The sequence below is a fragment of the Hordeum vulgare genome, unplaced genomic scaffold (assembly GCF_904849725.1).
Source record: "Hordeum vulgare subsp. vulgare unplaced genomic scaffold, MorexV3_pseudomolecules_assembly, whole genome shotgun sequence".
Taxonomy (NCBI): Eukaryota; Viridiplantae; Streptophyta; class Magnoliopsida; order Poales; family Poaceae; genus Hordeum; species Hordeum vulgare.
In genome coordinates this window covers 37,501-42,875 of record NW_025422721.1, presented here as the reverse complement: position 1 = coordinate 42,875, position 5,375 = coordinate 37,501, and the positions used below count along the sequence as shown (strand labels likewise).

General features: G+C 38.8%; 1 protein-coding gene across 1 annotated transcript in view; it reads right to left on the bottom strand.

Moving 5' to 3' along the window:
- Positions 1–3,202: 3,202 nt before the first annotated feature.
- The window catches only part of LOC123423234 (NAD(P)H-quinone oxidoreductase subunit 2 A, chloroplastic-like), a 4,702-nt gene continuing 2,529 nt past the window's right edge, over positions 3,203–5,375 (bottom strand). The window contains exon 2 of the mRNA XM_045107801.1: positions 3,203–5,375. This exon is cut by the window's right edge and continues 2,402 nt beyond it. The gene's annotated coding sequence lies outside the window, so the exon portion shown is untranslated.

Sequence of the window (5,375 nt, the reverse complement as noted above, 5' to 3'; positions counted from 1 at the left end):
TCTTTTGCAGGGATTTCAGGAAAAAAAGTCTCTTGTCATTTTTTATTCTATCAATGGACAGAATTCGAAGACAAGATTAGTTATTCTTCGTCTACGAATATCCAATTTTTACACCTAATACTCCATAGATAGTTCGAATTGGATAGCAGCAATAATCAATTTTAGCGCGGATTGTTTGGAGGGGAAGTCTGCCCCTTTTAATGGATTCGGCACGTGCAATTTCTTTTCCTCCGAGACGACCCGCAATTTTTACTTTTACTCCCCTTATATCTGCTTTTTTAGTTAATTCAATGGCTTTTTTCATTGCCTTTCGGAATGAAACTCTATTTTTAATTGGAAAGCTATATATTCTGCAAGAATGTTAGGCTGTCTATAGGTTCTTTAACTTTTTCGATAGAAATATTAAATCTCTGGTTTACAGAGTTAATTTCCTTTTGTAGATCTTTCTCTAATTCTTCGATTGCTCCTTTTTTCTTTAATAAATTTGGGAATCCAATATGGATTATGACGTGGATCGTATCGATTTCTTTTTGAATTTCTATATGTGTAATTACTTCGGAACTTGAACCTGAGTCCATTTTTCTATTATGTGTAATTACTTCGGAACTTGAGTCTGATTCTATTTTTCTATTCGAGCCCTTTTTCCTATTCTTTTGTATATAGTTCTTGATACAATCCCTTATTTTTTTATCTTCCTGTAGACCTTCAGAATAATTTTTTGGTTGTGCGAACCAAAAGGAATGGTGTTTTTGGGTTGTACCAAGTCTGAAACCGAGTGGATTTATTTTTTGTCCCATATTTTTCTATTCTATATTTTTTTTTTACTGGGAATCGAAATCTTAGATGGATCTAAAGGTTATTTAGATTTCTTTACTATATTTAGTACAATTGTTATATGACACATGCTTTTTTTTATAGGGAAACTACGTCCTCGAGCTCGAGGTCTGAATTTCTTCATAATAGTACTCCTACTGACTTCGGCTTTAGTAATGAATAAATTCGCTTTGTCGAAATCCCTATAATGAGTTGCATTTGCGGCTGCCGAATAAACCAACTTTAAGATGGGATAAGATGCTCGATAGGGCATGAGGTTCAGTATCATAACAGTTTCCTCGTAGTAACGCCACCGAATCTCGTCAAGAACTCTTTGTGCTTTGAAAACAGACATAGGGATACGTTTTTGTGCTTTGAAAACTCTCTCGAACTTAAGTAGACGATCGGTTGGAACTTTCCTTGCGAGTTTCCTTAGCCCACTTTTCTTCTTCTTTATCCTAGGGATATACTTTACTAGTTTGAAACTTGTCATAAATAAGTTTATTCCCCGCCTACCTTTACTTTATTTTGAATCTTTTTTTTCTTCTTAATCTTTCTATTCAGAATTCAGTTAACGACGAGATTTAGTATCCTTTCTTGCATTTTCATAACTCGTAAAATGCCGAGTAGGCACGAATTCTCCCAATTTGCGACCTACCATAGGATTTGTTATGTAAATAGGTATATGTTCCTTTCCATTATGAATCGCAATTGTATGGCCAACCATTGTGGGTAGAATGCTAGATGCCCGGGACCACGTTACTATTGTTTCTTTCTCCTCCTTCATATTGACCTTTTCTATCTTTGCCAATAAATGATGAGCTACAAAAGGATTCGTTTTTTTTCGTGTCACAGCTGATTACTCCTTTTTTCCTTTTTAAAGAGTGGCATTCTATGTCCAATATCTCGATCGAAGTACGGAGGTCAGAATAAATAGAATAATGATCAACGGAAAAAAGAAAAAAATCCTTTAGCTGGATAAGGGGCGGATGTAGCCAAGTGGATCAAGGCAGTGGATTGTGAATCCACCATGCGCGGGTTCAATTCCCGTCGTTCGCCCATCGCATTATTGCAAATTCCAAAAATGCAATTTTCCATATTCCTAGTTACGTATTTACTTACGGCGACGAAGAATAAAACTATCGCTATATTTTTTCCTTTTCCTAGTTCTTCTTCCAAGCGCAGGATAACCCCAAGGGGTTGTGGGTTTTTTTCTACCAATGGGAGCTTTCCCTTCACCGCCCCCATGGGGGTGGTCCACAGGGTTCATAACTACCCCTCTTACTACGGGGCGTTTACCTAGCCAACACTTAGATCCGGCTCTACCCAAACTTTTTTGGTTCACCCCAACATTACCCACTTGTCCGACTGTTGCTAAGCAATTTTGGGATACTAAACGGACCTCCCCAGATGGTAATCTTAAAGTGGCCGATTTACCCTCTTTTGCAATGAGTTTCGCTACAGCACCTGCTGCTCTAGCTAATTGCCCACCCCTTCCACGTGTGATTTCTATGTTATGCATGGCCGTGCCTAAGGGCATATCGGTTGAAGTAGATTCTTCTTTTCTCTCAAAAAACCCCTTCCCAAACTGTACAAGCTTCTTCCAAAGCATACGGCTTTCTAGATGTATATGACGATCTCTAGACAGATGGATCTTATATGAATCATATGATGAAGTACCACATGAGTGGATATATAGGAAAGGAATCCAAATCTGCCGAATCGCTCATGTTATGATCTTCTACATCCTAGGTCTCTGCGTTCCGTCATCTGGCTTATGTTCTTCATGTAGCATTCAGATCGAATGACTCTATGAAATTACGTCGATACTTCCACATATTATGGGTAACGTAGGAGACATCCCTATTTTCCCCCGGGGGTCTTAATTACCACTGCTTAGCTTTCAATTTGCCTCTGACCATCAAATTAAATGTGAATAACCCGTCCTCCTCTCTTTGAAACAAGGGGCGCTTCCGGTTCTGTGCGTGCTTCAAACAATTTTGTCTTCTCCATATTACCATATCTCTAGAGTCAATAATTTTCTATGAGGAACTACTGAACTCAATCACTTGCTGCCGTTACTCAACAGTTTTCTGTTGAGGTCTATCCCGTAGAGGTAGTCAAATTGGATCAGTGATCGATTTCTAGGTTTCGTCGTAAACCTAATTGGTTACTTCCAATTACGTAAATCAATAGTTCAAACCGCACTCAAAGGTAGGGCATTTCCCATTGATATAGGAACTTTTGTACCAGAAACAATAGTATCTCCAATTATAGCCCCTCTGGGATGTAAAATATATCTCTTCTCACCATCCCCATAGTGTATGAGACAAATGTATGCATTTCGATTAGGGTCGTATTCTATGGTTACGATTCTACCAGATATGTCTTTTTGATTCCGTCGAAAATCTATTTTACGGTATAGGCGCTTATGACCTCCCCCTCTATGCCTTGCGGTAATGATTCCTCTGGAATTACGACCTTTACCACAACGGTGCCGTCCATGGATCAAATTATTTCGTGGATTGGATTTCACTTGCCTGTCTACGGTTCCCTTGCGTGTGCTCGGGATAGGTGTTTTGTATAAATGTTTCGCCGTATTATTAAGTATTCTCCTTTAGTTTTTTTCTCTATCTAGAAGTGGAATAGAATAACCCGGTTGAAGGGTAATGATCATACGTCTGTAATGCATTGTATGGCCCAGAATAGGTCCTATTCTTCTACCTTTTCCAGGTAGTCGATGGCTATTCACAGCTACCACCTTAACACCAAAGAAGAGTTCGACCCAATGCTTTATTTCTGTCTTAGTGAATCCCGATTCGACATTAAAAGTATATTGATTCTTTCCCAATAAACGAAGACTTTTTTCTGTAAATACTGCGTATTTGATTCCATCCATAAATCGACTTTCCCTCCTATGCTCTGAGTTCCAGTATCGATAAGAATTCGAGTTCTTATTGTTCTTATGTTATGGTATGAATATACCATACCAATTCGTTATGTATGGATGATGGATGAGATTCCATGGATAGAGAGCCAGTTCCAATAGACTTATGGAATGTTCCCGTTCGTGTGCATCCAGCAGGAATTGAACCCGCAAATTTACCAATTATGAGTTGGGCGCTTTAACCATTCAGCCATGGATGCTTAACAGGGATCATCGTACATCGTAAATAACCAATTTTCATATAGAAAGACATATCATAGAAAAATGAAATCGAAAATATTCCGAGATGGCAAATATTCGGAGATGACTATGAAAACACCTCTCTGGATCCTCGAATTGAAAGAGAGATTGAGAGGGATCAAGAATCCTAATTCTCGCTATTTGGAATGGATCCAATTCTATTGAGTCTGACTCATAGTGATCATTTCTCTTTAGCAAAGAATGACCTTGGTTATCAAAGGATTGAACAACCGGGATCCATTTCCTTATGATACCTAGTTGGCATTGATAACAAGGATCTAATGAATTATGAGTTTAATAGATCCTCTTTAGCAGAAAGACGTATATTCCTTGCTCATTATCAGACAATCACTTATTCCCAAACCTCGTGTGGGACTAATCGTTTTCATTTACCATCTCATGGAAAACCCTTTTCGTTCCGCTTAGCCCTATCGGGTATTTTAGTGATAGGTTCTATAGGAACTGGACGATCCTATTTGGTCAAATACCTAACGAAAAATTACGATTTTCCTTTCATTAAGGTACGAGGGCTTCTTATTCCACAAGAACGAAAGCACCTTTTCATTCTTTCATATACTAGGGGTTTTTACTTGGAAAAGACAATGTTCCATACTAAAGGATTCGGGTCCATAACCACGAGTTCCAGTGCACTAGATCTTGTAGCACTTAGCAACGAGGCCCTATCCATTAGTATTCCACATAAGAAATCCATTCTAGAAAAAAATACAATTAGATTAGCTCTTCATAGACAAACTTGGGGTTTGCGAGCCAAGGTAAGATCGGCTCGGGATCATGGGACCCTTTTCTATCAGATAGGAGGGGCTCTTGTACAAAATAGACTTACTAAGTAATAACCCCATAGAATCTATCTATATAAAGATAAAGAGGCAATCGTGTCAGGAAGCGGGTTTTTCTTTGGCCAAAAGGTACTTCGAACTTGGAACGAGCATGAAGAGATTAACGAGACTTCTTTCTCTTTTGAGTTTTTCTGGCGGACCTGCCGCGCAAGATCTTTGGTCTTCCCCTGGAACCGATGAAAAAAAGTGGATCGCTTCTTATGTACTCGCTCAGAATGATTCTTCTCTATCTATAGTTCATGGCCTATTAGAAGTAGAAGGTGCTCTGGTGCAATCCTTACCGACAGAAAAAGATTGCAGTCAGGTTGATAATAGTCGAGTGACATTACTTCGTCGGTCCGAACTAAGGAATCTGTTATAAATGTTTTGAAATGGATATTGTTCTCTCTTTGATCAGGGATTGCTATATGAAAAGAAGTGGAGTTTGAAAAAGGGAACGGAATGCTCAAACCGGAACTGCTAGAGGAACGAATTTTCAATAGCATAACTTGGGCTCCTAGAATATGGCGCCCTTGGGA